Source organism: Coturnix japonica, chromosome 1, assembly GCF_054131305.1.
Source record: "Coturnix japonica strain WE chromosome 1, WE-NBRP24, whole genome shotgun sequence".
NCBI classification, from domain to species: Eukaryota; Metazoa; Chordata; class Aves; order Galliformes; family Phasianidae; genus Coturnix; species Coturnix japonica.
Genome location: NC_140663.1, coordinates 21,077,188 through 21,099,975, shown reverse-complemented (window position 1 = coordinate 21,099,975; position 22,788 = coordinate 21,077,188).

Below are 22,788 nucleotides of genomic sequence, written 5' to 3'. Positions count from 1 at the left end.
TAGAGATGCTGTGCAATTCATGATGATTTTCAAAAACTAGTAAAAAATCTACAGTCAACTACATCAAATGTGATAATAGATCTGCTTCAATAGAGAACTGGAACTAGGAAACATCATTTTAACAAACGTTTATTTGATAACTATGTGCATATTTTTCAATTAAATTAGTTTCTGTTACGTACACCCAATCTCTATATCAAGTATATTATTTTTGTGCAATGCGATTCTTCCCCCAGTTAACACTTCCATAGCCATATCACCCATTTTCTGACACTGAAGACTGCTAAGTTAGATCTCTTGTGAGAAAATAATGTTTAGTGTTCTAATAGGGGCACCTATGATTGGAGGGAGTGGAAGGCCCATAAAAACATGCGAATTCTGCAGCATAGAGTTGTTGCTTTTCCATTTACATAACCCAGCTCACTTGCAGTTATTGACCTCGTAATTTCTTATTTGGACATATAACTTCATGCACTAGTGTGGTGGGTAACCTGGTATAGCACCCAAACTCCCTTCCATGTGCTTACTCATTTTTTCTCCCAGTGGGTTTGGGGGAGAAAATTGGAAGAACAGGAATGAGAAAATTCATGGGTAAAGACAAAACAGGGAAATCAATTACCAATTACAGCTGCAGGCAAAACAGACTCAACTTGGGAAAAGTAACTTAATTTATTCTCTATTAACTTAAATATTTAATTACTGCTTCAAGTGATGGGAAACAAAAATACAAACATTAAAACAAGCCCTTTCCTCCCTGCACATACAGGTTCAACTTCACTCCTTTGCTCCATACTGCTCTTCTTATCACCACAGGTTAAATCAGCTGGTTCAGAAAGGAAAAGTGTAAGCACACTGTATGACAGTACACAGTAAATTTTGACAATGAAATTTCTCACATAAATATTTACATTTCAGCCATAATTATCAAACAAAATTTCTCAGATTCTGGGAGAATCCCAAGAAGAAACTTCTGAAATATAAGCAGTCAAGATTAGACTCTCATACAATGTGTCTACAATTACAGACTGATAATAAATCTAGTGAGGGAACCGTGGGCTGATTTGAGACAATCTGGTATGCTTCCAGGATTACATGTACACACTGCATATGCACTAGCAGTGATGTTTGTGCTTCAGCCAACCTCTGGCAGACTTGGGGTTCAGTTGGTGTCCCACTGAGTGACCTCTGCTCTGATTTCTACCAGCTAGAAACCACTTGGAGAAAATCAGTGATTTTATTGATTTAATCCTGCAGCACTTCAGTACAGACATAAGGAAACTATGAACATGGAAGTGAAAGTAGCATGCTGAACCATAGCATAGGTTCATCTACTGCTGCATGAAGCAGAAAACAGAAGGGTTTTGTGTTGCAGTTCTCAGTGGTTTAAATTTCACGAACTTATAAGCTCAGAGCATGATGATGAAGCTCACAGGAGCTTCACTTCTTAGAAGGCAGACATTAAATTATGAATAGGAGCATGCCTTGTTTGAAAACAGAAGGAGAAATTAATCCTTTTATCTATTTCTATCATTTTTTGTCTTTTACCCCACACTTCAGTTCCTTTTATCCTTTTTCTCTCTTTCATTTTTTGCTCTGTTTTCTTTCAGTCATTGATTTGCAACTGAGGGTATTTGTGCTGATTCTTATCTCAGAGGTACTTGATGCCCACAAAATCACCTTCTGCTAAATAAAATTATATTGTGAATGTTAAGAGCAAAAATCACAGTGTGTAATGTTCACCCTGAAAAATAAACTATTTGTGGAAAGAGAGAATAAAATCATTTAGCATTGTTTAAGCCTATTATAAAAGAGTGGCCATTGAGTGGGACAATGAAGTAGCCAGTGATCTACAATCAATATTACACTTATAACATTATTAAGTGGACATCTGGATTTTATTCCCTTACCCAACCTACTGGAGTAGTTAGAACAACCTCAGTTACTGTAATACAGAGTCTCCCAGTAACTCCTGTTGTTTGCCTCTGCCACCAACTGGTGCTGAGTAGCCTACCTTCTGAACCTGAACAGATCACATACAGAGAAGGAAAAAAAAACCAGTAAGAATCCACAATAACTTATCTTAGAAAATGCTTATGATAAAGTGAGTTGAAAGGCTACCTAAAAGCATGTCTATAGGCAGGAGTTGGTCCGTCAACACAGCTGTATAAAAAACAGGTCTTGTTTAAGGCTATTGCTGACGCTTAAAACTATTTCCCAGGGGTAATTTGTGCTGAGCCAAGACTGTCATTTCTAGTCTCCCTCAATGGTTATGTTAGCAAAGAATCTAGAAATCCTTGGAGGCCATTATCTTTCTGAATCTGTCAAAACCTTTTACCAATAGGTTGCAGAAGGAGACACAAAACACATGCGATGGTTTTATGAACTTCATTCCCATAAATTCTCAGTTCCCTCAGACTGTTGAGACATCATCAGCACTTGTTCACTCAGCTCTGTGATGGTGTCTCAGGGAAGCAGACACCAATTTTATGTGAATGTAACAGATACTGTACTGTAACAGTATACTACTATTCCTTGAGCGCTTTTATAGCAATTGTTCTCCTGGGCTTTCAAATGGTTTGTGACATCCTTGTGATCTGAGTTTGCTCAGAGGACTCCAAGCAGCCTCTGTTCTTGTTGTATAATCTATTGTGAACACAGCATGTACAAATAAAAATGGTGGAATGAAAGATTAAGGTGACCTACAATATTTCAGTTTCAATATGATGTATAATCAGGAATATTTCATCGTCTACCAAAAAGAATTATATTCAATCAAATAACACACATGCTTTCAACAATATTTTTCAAAGTAACAGAAACAGACCAGCAGACTTTTACTTGAATTCTATTAATTCTGTTCAGTATTAAATAAATGAGCATGGAAAATTGGACAAAATATATATTTTCATTAGTGTAATTTGAAAGAAAATGTTGTTGATTTTCTCACTCAATTTAAAAAAAAAAAAAAGTATATAAGTATATATATCACTACAAGTAAAAACAAACAAACAAACAAAAAAAACGACAAAGTGAAGGAGCATTTATTTCCCTCCCTTTGCTACAAAGGCACAATCTTTAAGATGGGTTTTAAAGAAACAGATGATATATTATCTTGGGTCTCAAATAATACTTGGTCCCAAAATTCACAGTCTGGTGAAATAAGAAACAAAATAAATTTTAACTGCTCTCTGTTAATGCAAATCTAAGAACAATTTTCCATTATTTTAGCTACATTTGGTTCTTTTCTTTGCCTTAGGGGACACTGTGGTTAGATGAGCAATGTAACTGCAATTAACTATCTTATTAAAAAGAAAAACAATTTAAAGAAAGTAATAAACATAATTTCATTACAGTGTTGTTTTTTGGTTTTGTTTTTTTTGTTGTTGTTTTTTGGGTTTTTTTGTTGGTTTTCAGGTTTTTTGTTTGTTTGTTTGTTTTTGCTTGTTTATTTTCAAGGAACTTTTCAGAGGAATTTCAGCTTTGCACAGCAAGGATGCAACCACTCAGGTCCAATCAGTAATGAAGCTGAAGATGCATTCCCAGCAGGCAATCACACACAGACCACAAATATATACCAAATATATAAAATTTTTGCTACACCTGTCACAGTCAGACATTCAAGAGCACTCAGAGAAACACAGAGAGCATCATTAGCTTCATCTTGCTCCCTTCCTTGGCTGGATAGGATGGAGATCTACTAGTGAGAACACATATAAACTTAAGTATTTATCTCATAACCTAACAATGAGAGTACTGTAATTGGAGGAGATAAGAGATACTATAGTCAAACTCAAGAGGATTTGTACAGTTATGTCACTAAAGATGGTACAGGAACTCTATTTAATGACTCCGCAGCTTTCAATAGCCAAGTGAGAGGCAAAAATGTAGTATACCACTGTTAAAGATGAGAATATGGTAGGGGATTGGGGACCCTCAAGAACACAAGGAATAAGTAAGAACCTACAAAAAGCTGTCAAAATAAGTGTCAGATTAACTTTACTTGCTCTTATGACAGGTTAACATATTATGAATACCAGAACTGGATGCCAGTTTTCTTGATGTTAGTAAGACTTTTGACATTGTTTCACATGACATTTCATAAACTCAGGGGTAGTTTTCAGAAAGACTGGGTGCAAGGCTGGTAGAAAAGCTACATTCAGACAGCGAGTATTAATGAGAACGGCAGGTTTCCATGGCAATCTGGTTCAACATTTTACATTCCAGTAATGTTGTTCAATATTTAAGTTTCAGTATGTTGGAGAACAGTAGTGAGAATGCTAGGGAACATGGTGGAATCCAAAATATTTTTGAAAAGTCAGAGATCGTGGCCTGAAAAAAATGTTGAATGTTGTTCAAATGAGAAAATGGACAAGGTTATTTGCAATTAATGGAGAAAAAGGAAAAAGGCAGAATGCAGATAAATCAGAGCATAGAGAAGATGAGACTTTAGGCTATATCCGGGAAATTTATTTTTCAGTAGATACCAATAAAAAAAAAAAAAAAAAAAAAAAAAATTTAATTACAAAGGTCACTCTGAAAGTAATGCTTCTTATTTATTTCCTTGGAAACTACAATAGATACAAGGAGCACAATAACACTATTTGATAGAGCAAGTTCACAGCTGTAAAGCACTATTTTTCAACAGTTTCCATTATTAGCTACAGGTTTCTGCCAGTGATTTATAAGAGCCTTCATGCTATACTTGTAAAATTCTGCACCAGCGGAGGTGATCCACTGTCTCTGTCCCCAGTGCTGAAACACTACCCACCATATCAGCAACATTTGCCTCTGATGCTGTGGGCCAACACCATAAAATAGAGGGCTTTACTTTCTGAGCAGCCCACATAAAAAGCATCGTCGATGTGTACAGAACTGTTCGCCCATATATGCAAGGCATTTGTTTCATACTGAGGGAGATTCAGGACCATATTCCTTAACACAGATGTGGGGAACAGAGTGCCTATTTTGAAGTAAAAGATTAAATTAATTGCTTTCTTTTGCCTGAAAAACCAAGAAAAAGAACTGTAGCTGAGGAGATTAACTTCTTTCTCACAATCCACACCACATGCATAATTTCAGGGATTAAAACATAAAAAGAAAGCCCTCACAAAAATACAAATAACATATACTGCCTATAAATTAAATTAGATTGTAAATGTTCTAGTCATGAGAGGAGCAACATTTGTGGGAATAAATCTTCAAAAATAATAAGCTGATTAAAATGTATCTGGGAGCTAGTTTCAAGAATTAAGATGATACAGTTACCTGCTGTAGCACCTGGAGCTGGCTTTCATGCTTCGGGAAAGCTGTTCCAGTGCCAAATTCTTCATCTTTAATCTAAACTCAAAGCATACAATAGTTGTTGATATACATTGTTTAGTAGTACACCTCTATTAGTCTTCAGCAATATAAATCTACATACCCCATCATTCACTGGCACGTCACTGGGAGCTCAATACCGTTGTGACTTTAGCAGCCTTGCCTAGCAGCTTTGAGTCTCTTTGTGCCCTATCCCATACAAATCCCCATATTAACTGTGTTATTTTTGTTTTCATGCCCTGATTACTTATAGTCCATAGGCAGGTGTTAAATAGAAAGCCAAACATGACTTGGCTAGACCTACCTGTGAGATTTCCTGCTCATCAGGGAGCTTTTCACCTTATATTTTGGTTCCTGGTTGCAGCTGGTTGGTCCACCTGTCACTCTTTCATCTCATGAAGCATGAAAAATGTGCCTGAGTGTGCCCTGCCAGGACTAAATTACTCTCCATGGAGACCTGTGCTACTGCAGTTAGACTGTATTTAGAGAGTGCAATAGACAGATTAAAGGTGAAGAAGTGAGGGACGTGAAGTGATGGATGTCATATATAGTTATCTGCTTTTTGATGTGATCTGGTCTTATCAGTTAACATTTCAGCTGGGGAGTTGGCTGAACAGCTAATATTTCAGAGGGCTGGAAGAAGAGCTGTTGCAATTAAAGAGAATAATTCCTGTTCCTTCACCTCAGGAATTTACACTTAGAGGCTGTGTGTTGTTTTTTTTTTTTATTTCAAGAAAGACTTTTGTAGCAAGCGAGTCTGATGCTTTCAGTTTCACAAGGAATTTTTTTTTAAAGAAAGTGTATTTTCCTTTTGAAATTTAATAAAGATCTTTCTGAACATTAATAAGTAATAGTTTCTCAAGTAATATCAGCTTCTTATAATCATGGGATGTAAGAGTGCTATAGTAATGAAAATACTAATTGTCCTGCCTATACTAATATTCAAAACTTCTTACTAGCTATTTAACTTGCAAACGTAGAACTCAAAGTACATTAGCAATTTAAGAATTGAATAAAATAGAAACAAATTGAACATAACCAAAATATTTTCTATTTAGTCAAACTGCCTTTAAATTAAGCACAGAGTTTGAAACTAGAAATTATTTTCAGAAAAATATTTCTGAAAAATTTTCAAGAATTTTATCAAAGATTATGCAAAATGGAAAACTTATTTATGGCTTCTTGGACTCCACTTATGTATTATTCATTCATATAACCACACAATTAAGGTATATTCCATGCAATATAACTTACAGCAATAAAGAAGTATGTATATATGTATGTGTGTGTATGTATATATGCATAGGGCTTCTCCAGAAGTCCCGATTAGCTAATCCACATGAATTGGTTAGTGGTGGTGACTATGTTGAAAAATTACTTTGTACCTGAGAACTTGCTCAATCAAGTAATGCTATTGTGTTCTTTGTATCTGCTGTAGTTTCCATGAAAATAAGTAGGAAGCGTTACTTTTGGAGCGACCTATTTATCTAAAATTATAGCAGAAGTTGAAGTGATAAATTTAAACGAAACATATTTAATGAAATTGAGTTTCTGAGTTTCTACAGATAGGAATTGTTTTTACTGTTTTTCCTATATATATCCTGAAACTTACCATATTGGTAGGAAATAAAAGCCTCAAAAGGGAGTTTTAGATAGCTAAATAATAAACTAGAATAATTATTAGTGCTGCGTATTCTTCCAGAAGCATGCTTTATGTATGGATGAAGATAAAATTAAAAATGTCAGTAAAGGCAAAACAAGAGTTGCAATATGCAGCATTTTAGAACATTAGGTGTTCACCGAATCGTAGAAGTTGGAGGGGCGTATGGAAATCATGTCGTGCAACTCCCTGCTAAAGCAAGTTCCCTACAGTAGGTTGCACAGTAAAAATCTAGATTTTCCACATGTTAAATTTATCCTTTAAATATATGTTGAACAATGTAAATGCATTCTATGGTTCAGTAAAGAATTCTCAGTATTTCTAGGGAAGGAACAGAGGTGATTTTTATCCTTTCCTATAAACTTTCCTTAGTGCTGATAAAACATGCAAAAGAAATACCTATGTGGCATGGAACAAACAAGAACACTGATAGAATTCGTGCTGTATAAATGGAGTAATAATACCAAGCTCCTTTTTAAACCATTGGTAACTGAAGATGCTGTTGTTAACCCAGTCTGTTCAATTAGTATACACTTTGTGTCCATTAGCTAAAAGACGACACTTTAGGAACTGTTTCTTTTCTCAGATACGCTGGTAGAAATCAAGAGTTATTCTGCTTTATGCACTGGAGGTATAGCTTGTGAAATATATGTGAGAGGAGATTAAAGCCAAAAATGGCATAAAAGGACAGGGTATAGATGTGAGATACTGCAGATTTTGAACAGGTAGTAGATTTTCAAAGACAGATGCTTAAAAAAAAAAAAAAAAAAAAAAAAAAAAGTGCACTTTGAAAAATTATTTGATTCTCAAAATGTTTATGCTCTTAATTGTTTCCTTTCTGGAATCAGCTCTTCCTCATGTCAGCAGTAAACTGCCCATTGATTCACTGAGGTTTTTGAAAATCCTATGCAGAGTGTACTATTCCCACATATTACTGTTAGGAGCTACCTAATCCAGGAGCCCAGCAGAAGGGAGCTGCTGCATTTCCATGCTCCCAAGTCCAAATTTCCCTTGGGCAGCCATGCACACGTGTACACTGCCAGCCACACATATCAGCAGAGAAAATACAGTACTTGTGCAAAAACAAACAGCACTCATCCTGTTCTCCTTCCTAGCTGATCAGGAAGAGATCCTGTAAATGTAAAACATATATATTTAACACAGTTCACTGTAGCAGCCAGGCTCAGACACTCAGGATGCCCAATTCCTGGACACCAGCATTCCCAGTTGCTGGCACAAGGACATGGAGCCCTGAAGTCTGTAACTCCATTACACAGTTCTATTTAAAATACAGAACATTTTAAAAAATTGAAAGTTAGGGAAGCTCTAGTATAAAGGATGAGAAGGATGGGCTCATAAGTGGTATTGTATCAGAAGCTACAAGCAAAATTCATATCATTAACAGAAATGAAAAGGTATGTAAAGAGTACCAAAATTCCTGAATAAGCACGTTGAAGGTATTTAAGGCAGACAATCCGTGTGAATAATGCAAACAGATCTGGAGGAAAGATGATAAGGAAGACTAAAAACAAGAAAAGATGTGGAAAAGCTTTAGGAGGAGGGGAGGCTAAGTGAGTGAAAAGGACAAAATCAGAACACTTCAAAGTTATTGCAAATATATCTATAAAAAGCAAAGAATAAAAAAACAGAAATTAAGTTTAAAGTATTGCAATGATTTATTCACATCACACTAGAATCTTGCAAAGAAATCAAAAAGAATTTCTGTGTAGAAGGTACTAAAATAGATATATAGCTAAATATAGATACATAAAAGCCTCTTTTTTTGTTTATGTTAAGGTACAGCAGGATAATAAAAGTAAGGATAACACCACAGAGAAGAGGGATTGGTAGAACTAAAATGAACATTTACTGAATAGTTACCTTCCTGAGCAGGTAAGGTAAACAGAAACAGAAGCAGGTAATTAGAATTAAATTCCTGTGGGTTAGATTAATTGATCTGCTGCCTGTAAGGAGCAAATACATTACACTGAATATGAGTGGAATTTATCTGAAGACAACTGAACTCTTTAGTGGTGTCACTGTCCAATCCTGAAGCTTTCGCCCTTGAAAACTGCCATTTACATTGGTAGGAATAATCAAAGAGTTGAACCCCTTCTTCCCAGATCATGTTCTAACCGGTCAGTGCCACTGATACAAGTGTGCCCCAAAGAATGTGATGTGGTGCGAGCCATGAGCTACACTGAAACAGGGCTGAACCACAGCCAAGAGATGAGATGGCAGCAGCAGCAATTGCAATGCTACTGGCAACTTGCAGCAGACAGATGCCCAGCTGGGGCCTGTTAGCTGAAGCAACCCAGTGTTTTTTAGATGGAGGAGTTACACCAGTCAGTGATTCCATCTCTACATACAGCTAGTATGTTCTCATGGCATCTTTTGTCTGGTGACATAATCACTTAACCATTGTCTGTGGTAGGTCTAAAATCCCAATTTTCTTCCTATCTCTGAAAGATAAAGCTGTTCCTCAGTAACAGCTGAAAGGAAATGGACTTTTGAAAAGAAGAAAGATCCAATCAAAGGTGTGAAACTGCTTAAAGTTAATAGAGCACTACACATAGACTTTTCATGTGTGAAACAGGTAAAGAAACAATGAACTAGTTTATACCCAGTGCACTGGAGACTATTGTAGAAAGCTGACCTACAAACATTCTCAAAACATAGTGATTAAGGTACAGTTGTGAGCTGGTTTTTAGCTAGGTTCAATACACACACACACACACACACACACACACACACACATATATATATATATAAACAGAAAGTAAATTTTGAATTAAATTAATTGAGTTTACAGTGGCATTAATTCTAAAGTGGCTGCACTGGAGCAACCTTGAATCATTTTTTCTGAGAAGCCTCGGGTAACACCTTTCCAGCTAAGACTCCACTGGCATTCTCTTTATTAACATTCCTTTGAATGACATTAGTATTTCTGTGGTTTCAGACTTCATGAGAATGAAACTTAACCTGTCAGTTGAGAAGATTTAAATAGCTCTATTTATCTATTTGTCATTTTGATTTAGCATTTGGCAAAATATTAGTTCTTTGAGATTTCATGCACTTTTATGGCATCTTAATCTTGAAAAGTATAATTCAGTAGACAGATTCTAAAGCTGTGGTTGTTTTTCTTAATTGCATTACTTTTCTAACCGTGTAGATGTACAAGAGACTTTGAAAAGAGACCTTGAAAAAGCAGCTGAAACTGCTTAGCATAACATTTGTCCATTGTATCCATGGATAATCATTACTGTGCTTAAGCCCTAATAGGCAGAATATGTATTTTAATAACTACTGGTTTCTTTTGTGCCAGTCTAAAATGGTTACATAGCCCAGGAACATTTTGATAGGTTCATATGAGGTAAATGTTGGAACTGTTGTTAAAACTCTCTCCATGCTAAGCCAGTGTGTGGCATCAATGCTGTTGTATTATTCTGTTCAGAATGACCTGATTAGTTTAGCACTGGCAAACTGATGAGAAAAAAATGGATGTGGATGCTATAATTTCTTGTTTTCTTTTTTCTTTCTTTTTTTTTTTTTTTTTTTTTTTCCCTCCAGTGTACAAGAACCAGTACAGCTTATTGTGGGAACAAAGCAAAGTACTTTTTTTTGCCATCCTGTCAACTTGATTCAAGAGCAGACACTAAGCAGTTCAAGTGCTTCCCATGATATATGAAATTCCGTTCTGAACAGCTTTGCACAAGTCTGTACAGAGGGTTATCTTTAAGAAGCTTTTATGAACATCGTGCAGCATTGCTTGTTTTGTTGCACAGTTTCTAACATGACACAGGTTCAGATTTTTAAGAATTCACTACTGATTTTATGAAGTTCACCTTTTAAAGAATGCAAGCCACTGTAAGGCCTCATGTTTCTGAGACATTCCTGAACACTGTCTAGCAATGAGTGAAAGCAAGATAGAAAAAAGGGAGAAGTTTAAGGCCTTGTCAGTGCAGCAAGACTAGCAGTCTTATAAAGAGTGCATTTTCTCACAGAACTAGACAGAGGATTGAATGCCTAAAAAGTAGATAATCTATGGGACCAGTGTCTCATAGCTTCTGATCTCACTCATCAATAATGTAAAACATGAAACTGCATTTTACTCACACAAAGAACTTGTGTTTTTTTTGGTTTTTTTTTTTCATGCTCTCAGACTTAGAAGGACTTTTCAGCACTTGATCTCGAGTGGATTGAGATGCCTAAGGCTTTTGTGCAATTAACCCCAATTCTTAGCATTTCCTTCTGGGAATCTTTAGTCATCTCTTCACTGGAGGACCGATGCTTTGGAGCATCATTCAAAGGCATGTGACTAGGCACAAGACAGAGCTAAGTTTCTGCTTAACTTAGTATTTTACTGTGGATGCCTTTCTCATAAGCCCTCTGGATATGATACACAAATATCTAGGAAACTGAGTGTACATCTAGTTTCTCCTGAAAGGAGTAGGAGATAAGCTCAAGAGTGTTTATGGGTCTTAAAATTTGTATCAGTAAGCCTCCCGTAAATGGACAGGAACACTTCGCTTCACAGTACTTCTCATTCTTACTTATAAAGAACTTTGTAATGTTCCTGATGCTCAGTTCTTTCTCTAGACTTCATTTCAATATTTGGTCCAGGACAAAAGGTTACACTGACATTTATTGTCTCCATTCATATCTAACTTTTTACAATTTTTATATCAGCAAAAGGTTTGTAACAAACCGACCCTAATCTCTGTTATTTCCTCATCATATTTAATATATTCTAAAAATTGTCAGATAAAAGGACTCTACACTATTTTTTAATTTGTGTTCAATGCTACTGTCTATTAATAGTCTCAGCTATGAAATCTGACATGAAAAGTAAAGATATATAATTAGATTTGTTGTCCACATTAAAATTTTTAAATACTGACACACAGGTCTGAAGACTCATTCAAAGATGGGAGGGTTTTGAAATATTTAGAAGCATTTCTTTCTTTCTTTTCATTAGGGACAGTAAGTATAAAGTAAAGAATGTTTAAAATATATGTCATCTGAAAAACAGAGTCTCTTTTTCTTGTGTTTCTAGAGGTTTGGAAGCACAAGTCAAAAAACAAACTAAGAAAAAAAAAACAACCCTGAAGGATTATACAATGTTAAAGAATCCTCGTATTTGGACAAATATCCCCAAACATTCGAAGTGCTCAGTGAAGTGTTGTGACGATTCTCAGTGTCACTGAAGAAAATATTTTTATATAGGAGTAATTCATCAGTAGTTATGAGAGACCCCAAATATAAAAGTTCCCTTTTAAGACTGAATATCCAACAGGATAAGCTGGGGGGGCTTCAATATACATTTGTGCATCCTCAAACACAACACAGCAAACCCCTGTGTTGTGTTCGTGCTGTAATTGTAAGTCAGGCAATAAATATTCTGGGAAGGAATATTCTTCATACTTTTACATGTTAAGGAAAATAAATTTATGGGATGTCATTAAGGAGAAAACTGTGAATTACAAAGGAAAAACAGCAACACCTCATACCCGTGGTCCTGAGTATCTTCATTCAGTCACAGGCCTGAAGTGGACACTGGGAAAAATAGTTCTTCAGGCCTTAACTGGGGTAGAAATGCTGACAATTTCAATGTCTGATGAACTAATTTAGCTTCCTATTGAGATGCTTTAACAGTGTTTGTTCTGCAGTGTCACAGAAGTAATGGAAGTCAAGTCCTTTTTAAATAAATTTGTGTTATGTTATTTGTGTTATGTTAGGTTTTGAATAAATGTAACAGATCACCTGCAGTATGAAATTCTTATGAATTCACCATTACTGTTATATCATGTCAGCATTAAATGTCACTGATGACTTCTGGTCATTTTCAGTGCACATCTTTTTCTAAGGGTGTTTCTTAACTAAATCAATAATGTTCATATAATTTAAAATAGCAAGTGAATAGTGTGGTGTTCTGGAGGTGTTTCTGTCTCTTTCTCTTTTTGCAATGTCAGTCGTTCTCCTCTTGATATCATATTTGTAACAATCTGAGTCAGAGACATTCAATTTATAGAAAAAGTTTCTCTTCCAGTGTTATTCTCTTTTCTCAATCAGATCCTCTGCCCTTCTCTGTTCCTATGAAGTTCAATCTTTATTAAAAAACTGAGGGAATGAAAAAGGCCAAATGTCCTGTAAAAACTTATTTATGCAGATGAAAGAACATCAGACTAATATTTCTGAACTTAAACCCTGGCAACCTGGTGCTTAATGAGATAACTGTGCTCAAAGATTTTCTCTCGTGCTTTGAGGAAAGTTTTCTGGGTTAGAAAAAAAAATAAAATAAGACATGAAGTGGGGCTTGGTGAGATTTAACAATGAAGTCTAAAGCCATTACTGAAAAAGCCAATGGCTTTTGGCTGTTGTATAACCACGGAGAATTGGGGAATTTCTCTAAGAACTTGTTTTCTCAGGGGTCCTTCTAGCCACAAGAGGGATGGACTCCTTCTAGAAGCAAATCAGAACTCTCAACAGTAATTTTCCACCCTGAATTGCCTCTGAAGGAAACTCTATTTCCATTGACTTGTAGAAATTTGCACAGGCCAGGTCCAAAACCTAAGGTTGTATTTTGTGCATAGGTGCTTTCTTGTGTGTTCACTCTGAACTTGTTGTATCACCACAGTACAGTTTTAATATAAGCTTTGTCTATACATTTCCTCCAAAAGCTGCTGCCTATAAGCAGAATTACAGAATTGTTTAAACTGAAAGGCACCTTTTGAGATTGCTTAGTCCCACTTTCCTGCTTAAGCGTGGTCAGCTGGAGGAGGCTAGCTGGTACCATGACCAGTCAGGTTTTGAATATCTCCAATAACTTCCAGATAGTGTATATCTGGTTTGTATAAGTGTTTCCTTATCTAGTCCTCCTGCACTAAAGTCTTTCTTTCTCTTGACTTACCCTCTCATCTCGTAGCCTGGAGTTCCTTAATGCAGGGTTTTACAGTAAAGGCAGAGGCAAAGAAGGCATTGAATACTTTGGGCCTTTCCTGTGTTATTTGTCACCAAATTTCTTGCCCTATTCAGCGAGGGGACATGTTGTCTACTCATTGTATGTGCCTGTAGAATCCTTTCTTGTTGACTTTCACATCCCTTGCCAGATTTCCAGATCAGTCTTTCTTTCCCAGTCCTGTTCTTGCTACTCTGTTCTCTGGCTTGGGTCACCTGCCCCTGTGACCACCTCTGGTATATTTCATCCACACAGTCTGCATTTTGCCTTTGCTTGATTTCTTACTCTTCACTATGAAACTTTCTTGAGTTTGGACAAAGTGATCCTTGAATACTAACTAGCTCTCCTGGGCCTCTCTTTTCTCAAGAAATATATCCCATGGGAATTCTCCAAGTGGATGGGATGGATTCTTGGAAGCCCCAAAGCCTTTTCTACAGAAATGAGGGACTGTGGTACTGCTTTTTGCCCTATTCTCTCCTCTTGGGATCCTAAACACTATCTTATGGTCACTGAAACCAAAGCTGTCTGACTTGAACATCCCAGTCATTTCTTCTTGTTTATAAGTATCAGAAGCAGGAGAGAACCTTTCCATGTTGGCTCCTCAATTACAAATTCCAGGAAGAAGAGTAGGCTAATGTACTATGCATATCAGCCTTTCTGTTGTTCCTCTTTCCTAGGAGGCAGTCATACCCATCTCTTACAGAATGGCTTCTCATTTGTAAGTGGTGGATTATTTTTTTAAAGATGATGCAATTTGTTTGTTTGTTTGTTTGTTTTCTTTTTTTTTTTTTTTAAGAGAAGATGTTATCTAGGTCTTTCAAAGATAACTGGAAGCTGGGCCAGGGAAAGAATATCCATATATTCATAATCTAATATATAAACATTTAAGTCTTTAATTAGGCTATGAAATTGCCTATTGAATCTCTGTTTTTACTTTGTATCAGTTCTGGAGCTAACACAATGATCAGTCTAAAACAGACATAAATTAAATGTAATTAACTAACATTGGTGTCGAAAGTAAAGCTGACATAAAAAGAAAAGTAATGTTGAAGCTACAAGAATAGCATCAATAAGATTTTACTTGAAAAGAATGAGACAAACAAACTTTGGCAGATTTGGAAAGAGAGGAATGTCTATGTGTATTTGAATGTCACCTCAGACATCAGAGATACATAGTGATGTTTAAGATGTGAACACTGAATCATATAGTAGCTTAAGTTAAAAGGGACCTTAAATATCATCCAGATCCAACTTCTATGCTATAAGTGGGGCTGCCACCTACCAGATTAGGTTTCCCGGGGTCCCATACAACCTGGCCTTGAATGCCTCCATGGATGGAGGCCATCATTCATGCCATGATCCATCTGAGCACTTTAGGCATCTGCATGAAGAGGAGGTGAGCTCCTTTTTCAGAGAGCTTCTCTCCACAGCTTATCTGAGCAACCTGTTCTAGTGTCTCATCAGTCTCATAGCAAATAATTTATTCCTTCTTATTTATCCAAACCTGTCTTGTTTTAGTTTAAAATCTTTACCCATTGTTCTGTCTTGACTCCCTGATAAAGATTCTCTGTAAACTCTTCATTGTTTGTGAAGTATTTGTTATTTTTCTCTACAATTTCCAAAGCAATTTGCTATTTATAAACTTCACAGACTTCATACACAAGGCAGTTTTTTGAAGTTAGCAGGAGCTCACTCCAGTTTTTATGATGTCAGTGGAATTTCTCAATTTTTCCCTAGAAGAAATAGTAACAAGGTAAGAAGACCCATATTCCAGGTTTGTGGGTGTTTCTCAGGGATTTGTGTTTTCTCTTTGGTTTTCCTGGATTAACAGTCAATGTCATTTCCAGTGACAAATTATACAGTTAATTTGCTGTTACAGGGGAACCTAATTTCAAATACTGAGTACCCCAAATGGAGCATAAGCATTATTTATACACTGAGTGTGTGGGAAGTAATGTCAAATGACAGAAACAGTACTACTACAAGCTATAACAACCCATAACAAAACTCCAGTTAAATAATTTTCTTTCTTACTATGCTATCTGTTCCTCTGTTACTGAACAGTATTTTTGAAACACTTGAGAAGGATACTAAATTCACAGCTGGTATAGTGTCACCAAGCTGGTTGATTTGGAGTAGGGATAAGGTTTTGCCAAGAATATCATGCTGAAAATCTGTATAAGAAACAAAAATAATAATAACAAAAAAAGGTTTCAGTGTCAGCAGTCTGAGTTTTAAACCTAGCATCATAATTTCTTTCTATTTCATGGTTATTTCAAGCTTTTCAATTTATTTAATCTTTGCTTTTAACAGCATTCCAAGCTGTTTATCTGCAACTTAAGAAATTAATCATGAACACTGTATGAGTGCATGGAAAGAGGTAAGTTCGTACTTTTGGTCACTTAACCACTAGAAGAATATATTGCATTTTTTTCAAGACTAGTATTACTACTCAATTACAACATATTGTTTATATTCCTTTTATGGTCTTTTTGCTTCTAACTAATTAAAGTTTTTAATCATACTGTCTCATGGTTTTTTGTATTATAGGTGCAATAACTGAAGTTTTCAGTGTACATTGAGACTGGGACTTTGGGTAGAATAACCAGTTTGTTACATGCTAAATTTAATTTAAATATTTGATGTGGTATTTGTAAAGAAGTCTTCAGATTTCTCAATATAATAGTGAGTTTATCAGCGCACAGACCCACCCACTGTATAAAATCAGTAGAGAAGAATTCTACAGTGGCTCTTAGATCCATAGACAGAGCCTGGTAGGTGGATTCATGAAGCTAATATTTACTAGGGAAGGGAGTTTTTCCTAGGCGCCTCCATAGGCAGCAAATAATGTAATGCAGTTTCCCTTCAAGAGAAATTTCAGGGTGGTGTCTGTTGTAAATATTCTGAGACATCTTGCAAAATTAATCTCTTGTCATTTACTGTAGATGGAACCCAGGGAAAGACGATGGATAAAGATATATAAGTTTAACTTGCTTATATGCAGTTCACTATTTATTATGTCATTTAAGAAAAACTGTGAGCAGCTGAAGAAAAGGCTGGATTTATCCTGCAATAATGAGCTAATCAGGTCCTTTTGGGGAGGGACGGTTTGCTTGGCTGGTAAGGCAGCAGAGATCAGGTTTACAGACTGCTCTTAGTAGTTAAGGAAATAAATGATGTAGTTCATCCAAGTAGACAGAAAAGATTGCTTAACTAGGGAAGTTACAGAAAGTTACCTATTAGAAAGCCAGGCTGGAAGAAAATTCATGACATTTCCAGGAGGTATGTGTTTTCTCATTGTGATTCTTTGATCATAACTTTAGAGACTTGCAGCAGTCTTTCTGGGTTTGCCTTATGGAGGAAGTTTAACTTTTATTCTTTAAAACCAGCCCAGCTGGATACCTATTAATTATACCTAGGCACCTATGTTCTTTGCTGGAACCCAAAGTTTTGGAGTCATCAAGTCATAAGCTATTTATTTATTTATTTTTCTGTTTTATTACTCCTATGGAGCTTGATAATGTTTGTTTTAAATTTGCATTCTCTTTTCCAAATTATAATTCTGTACCAGTATTTTGGTCTTTCCTGATTTTCTAGGCAAACAATGCAAGTGAAAAACTTTTGACTACACTATATAGGGTATCCTGATGTATTTAGCAAAAGATGACAGAAATTGGTCAGTAGAAAGTAGAAAAGAAAATACACTTTGCGGGGCTAGTAAACTATTATTTGTGAATTAACAATGAACAGTGAATTTAGAAAGCTGAGTTATTTCTTCTTTGCTTTTATATCTTTATGAGCAAATAGGAGTTCTTACTGCTTAAGCATTTATTTGTTAAATGATAATGAACTCTGAATGTACTTCAATCCTGGAACTGTTCTATTAAAGAAAATGAAAGCAATATTAACCTTCAAATAAAGGTTAAAAATATATATATATGTAAATAGTAAAAGATCACTTTTTTTTTTCTTTCTTTTTTTTTTTTTTTAAATAAAATTTGTTAGTAAGAAGAGGAATATGTCAAAGTTCTTTTAACAAATTGACGGTCAACATAATGGAACTCATGATTTCAAGCAACAGTTAACAATACTGCAAGTCACTTGAGACTTAACTAAGAAGATTTAAAAAATAAATAAAAACAGTCAGCTCGGGAGTGCTGTAAATTATTATTTCTCAGCAAAGTCCTGAGGAATTCCATTTGCCTAAGCGAGCAACTTCTTTGCATAGCTGCTACTTTGCATTCTGCACAGATTGACGGATTCTTGTGCTTACTGATGAAAATAACTGGCAGTATAGTTAATGAGTAAAATTTCAGTCTCCTAGACATTTATTTCAAGGTACCAGTTCCTTGCAACAATCTTCACCCTACCTACATGAGGAATGGTGTTTCACTGTTTTAAGATATTGAACCTATTCTACTGCATCTGACTAAGACTGAAAAGGGAAAAATCTCTTAATTGCTCTCGTCAGTGATGGCTTCAGCACAAAAATAAATGAAGGCCAGTGCAGGCATATCACTCTACCCTGAATTTAATTATTAAATTAATTTAAGGCAAATCCCTGAAATTTTCCTCTGTCTGATAAACATGGGGTGAGGTGGGAAGAGTGAGGAACAACTCTTTTCTTAGAATCATACAATCATCTAGGTTGGAAAAGACCCTTAAAGATCAAACTATCAAACTAATACTACCAATTCCACCACTAAATCATGTCCATTGATGACACACCCACTCATTACTTAAATACCTTTAGGGATAACAACTCCACCACTTCCATAGGAAGCCCATTCCAATGTTTGGCCACCCTCTCCATGAATAAATTATTCCTAATATGCAATCTAGACCCACCTTGGTACATTTTAAGGATGTTTCTATGCATCCTACTAATTGTCACCTGATAACAGAGACCTACACCCTTCTTTCAGGTAGTTGTAGAGATTAATGAGATCTCCAGCTAGCAACTCTATATCTTTTTCCACCACACTTGAGGTGCTGTCTCACCAGATCTGAGTATAGAGGGACTTTGCTACTCTTGCTGGACACTATTTCTGATGCAGGCTAGGAAAACACCGGCCTTCTTGGCTCCCTTGGATCACGGCTGGCTTATATTCAGCCAACTGTCAACCAATACCCCCAGGTCATTTTCTGCATTGGATTTTGATTAATAATGAATTTTCCAGTTCAATGTCTTATGTTTCATACTAAAAATTAGGCTAATATAATTGCACGCAAGCTCATCCTAGAATTTATCATAGCTTAATGGAATTGCTTTCATGAGGTTACAATTGAGGTTTTCTATGGGGATAGCTGAACACTGAATATGTTGAAGTTTTTACTTGTTATTAAGGAAAAATATTCTGATTCACAATTCTAGTGCTGATTGAAAAAAAAAAAAACACAGTAGAAAATCAAAGACACAGGTAAGGTTTGTTTGTTTGTTTGTTTGTTTGTTTGTTTTCCATGTTCTACATGTGGTACCAAGCTTGTTACATGCTAAATTTAATTTAAATATTTGATGTGTATTTATTTTTTCATCTTTTTACTGAAAGTCCTCCTGAAAAATACTCATTCAAACATCCATAAGAATATGATGCACAAAATGGTACAAAGTCATTACTCTCATCATTGCGTTCCAGAACTGGTGAAGGGTAAGATAAATGTTCATTTTGGCTGTATTGGTTTCACACATACTGAATGCTAGCCTGCAGTGAATTGAGTATAGAATAAAATGGGCTCCAAGGGAAGAAGAATTTAAGGTCATAATAAACAGTTGATGGTTATCTATTTCCCTGCACCTATTATTTCCAAAGATTCTTTTGTTCTTGAGACTCTTATGTATTACTATGGAAAACAACCTAAAGAAATCCTTGTTGCCACATTCATTTTCTTGAGCAGTTCTTTCAGTTCCAGAATCTCTAGGTTCACCACTCAAGCTACTTTACCATAATGTTATCTCTGTCTTTACTCGGGATGTTTTCTAGGATTACAGTTGCAACATTTTCCAGAAGAACAGCTAGTTATATCCTGTCTTTGTTTCTTTGCTTTTGGAGACAAGACAATTTTAATCTTTATGGCTAAGTCCTGGTAGCTCATCAGCTTTGTTGGTAAATGTACTCAAAAGTTTGCAAGAATATTTGTCACTAGATAGCTAAGATCATCATACTGGGATCATTTTGTGACAGCAGTGAATGTGACTCAATGAATTTTTTGCTCTGTAAATAAAGCATAGGCTTGTTTCTATTCGTTGAGGAAGAGGGAAGACAAAATCCCCAAAACTGAACTTTTTTGTAGAACATGTAGACAGAAATTGTGTTTGTATTACGTATCAAAGCTTAACATCCTAAAATTTTCTAATTTCATCAGTATTATGTTATAGATAGCACTACACCTGGGCTTAACAATAAAAATATTATGTCATGATATCTTAAACCATCCATCCATTTTCATTATTTATCAGGCATACAAATGATACAAAGTAAGTGTTGTAACGTCTAAGGTTTTAGATGATGTAATTTGCAACTGAAGAAATAAAATTAATTCTCTTAAGTAATGACTTCATAACTGTCACATTATGTTTTAAATGTGAAATGGATTTCTATATTACATGCACATTAAAACTGTCTAGCAGTACCACAATAATTTTTAAAAATGCTGAATAAAGCTTCTAATTCTTTGAAAGATGTAGTTAGCTTTGAGCAAATGTATCCAGATCTGTAGTCACTTTATGCATTTATACTGTAGTGATAGACCTGGATAGGCAAACAGGAATAGTCACTATGTTCCAAAATCTGAATGACCATCTAATCATTGACATTTTACTAATTTCTACCAATTCTCAGCCTTCCAGTGTCTAGGATATTTCAGTGCCACCTTCCTCTCAATCTGTAAGAGCTCAGAGAATTAAATCAGGACCATGAGTTTTGGGCTGATTATGAATATTTCTTTGTGTCTGATACTTAAGTTAATCACTGTCCTGAATCATGTGAATGCCATGAGAAAAATGCCATGGAAATTAGTTGATTAATGCAAATGATCATGGACTTTTTAGGTGTTCTAGGATTTTAGAAGAGCAAGCTGTTATATGATAACTGGCAGCTTTCTCAGTACTTCTCTCTAAAGCTATTTTGAAATCTCTGTGGTGCTTGTTTTTCTAGTTGACTGATTATGTCATTGCACATTGCAGTGAGTAATGATGAATTCAGGGATAACTACTTGAGTGTGGTGACTGGTAACTTATCAACAATACTGTACGTTTCTATGTATCATTGTATTTTCAAAATTTTCCCAACTTATTTGAACAGGAATATAAGTTCATTCTAGGATTTCTGACATTCTCTAGCTCTCCTTAATTCACTGATTTTCAATAGCTTAAATTCCTACATCTGTCTGACACAATAGAAAAAGCTATCACTTTTATTTTGTTTATGGAAAAAGCCTGCAGAAAGTACTTTTGTCCTGTTTTGCATAATAAGCTGTGTTTAAGGCATTTGATTCTTCAACCTCTGCATGGGATAGGAAAAAAAAAAAAAAGAAAAAAAAAAAAAAAGGATGGTCTAGTAGCTATTTGTGAAACTAATTTTATTTTATAGCAAGATAGATAATTAATATTAACATCCATCTAGAATCTCCATTCTATATTAATTCTATATTTTCTGTATCAGTCACAATAAAACTTCTGTCTCAAAATAATTTATAACCTTACATCTGAAAGACCTCACCTGCATCATCAGGCGGTCTTCTTTGTTCTCTAAACAATACAGATTTACATGGGATAGTGGATAGTAACTCTACAAGAACAATCTGCTCTAAAACTCAGCTCACAACAAAGCCATCAGGGAGCAATACATCCAAGTCTTTTTCTATCCTTCTCCTATGGTTACCAGGCCTACTCTTTGCAAGTAATTAAAGATTTGTGCCATCATGGGATTTGAACCTGCCCTCCATTCCAGAATGTTGACAATTTAAGCAAATCGGATTTTGCCAGAGTACAAGACATGTTGTTATAGCTAACAGTGTTGCAGAAGAAGTGCTCTGAAGCCACACATTAACACAGTTAAGAGGTGATAAGATTTCAATATCAAAACAGCATTTAACTATCAATTTCTTCTTTTACTCTGAGTTGCTATGAGGCAGAGGACCTTATATATAATTATAATTGTATTTGAAACAGGGTAATTGGGACACTCAACATTCTGGATTGCTAGAATTTCTTGAGGTAAAAAAATCTAGAAGCAGAAAAACTCCCCTGAAAATGTATTTCAAAGCTCTGAAATTAATTTCCTATGCCCTCAACTATTAATATCCTATACCCTCAACTAAAAACAGTTTTTCTTATTTTGAAAATTAAATTGTAAAAATTAATCCATTTTCAAAATGTTGAGTTCTACTTGCAGGAATATTTCACTACAATTTTCCTTTTCATTAAGCAGATAATTTTAAAATTGAAAAACAAAGATCAATTTGTAATTTTTGCAGATTATATTTTCTTTACCCCAGAACATCGTTTGATATCCAAAGTGGTTTTATGTACTGAGACAAATGCTGTCTGTCACTACTTCATTTCTGTGTGCGTTTGAACATTTCTGTTTTGCAATGTAGCATATTATTAAATCATCGTGGTAAAGTTCGGGGAAAGCATGTTTAATTTAATGTGGAAAATATGTTCTTAGTTGCATTCAGATATTTATCAAAAATGGTTTGCTTTAATGCTGAGGTGTACATGAACTCATCTCCTTTCCTTTTATTATTATTATTGTTATTATTATTATTATTATTTTTAATCATGTGAATTGTTCTTCCTTAAGGCAGAAAACCATGGGCAGAAAATAATATTCCGTCCTAAACTTCTTTC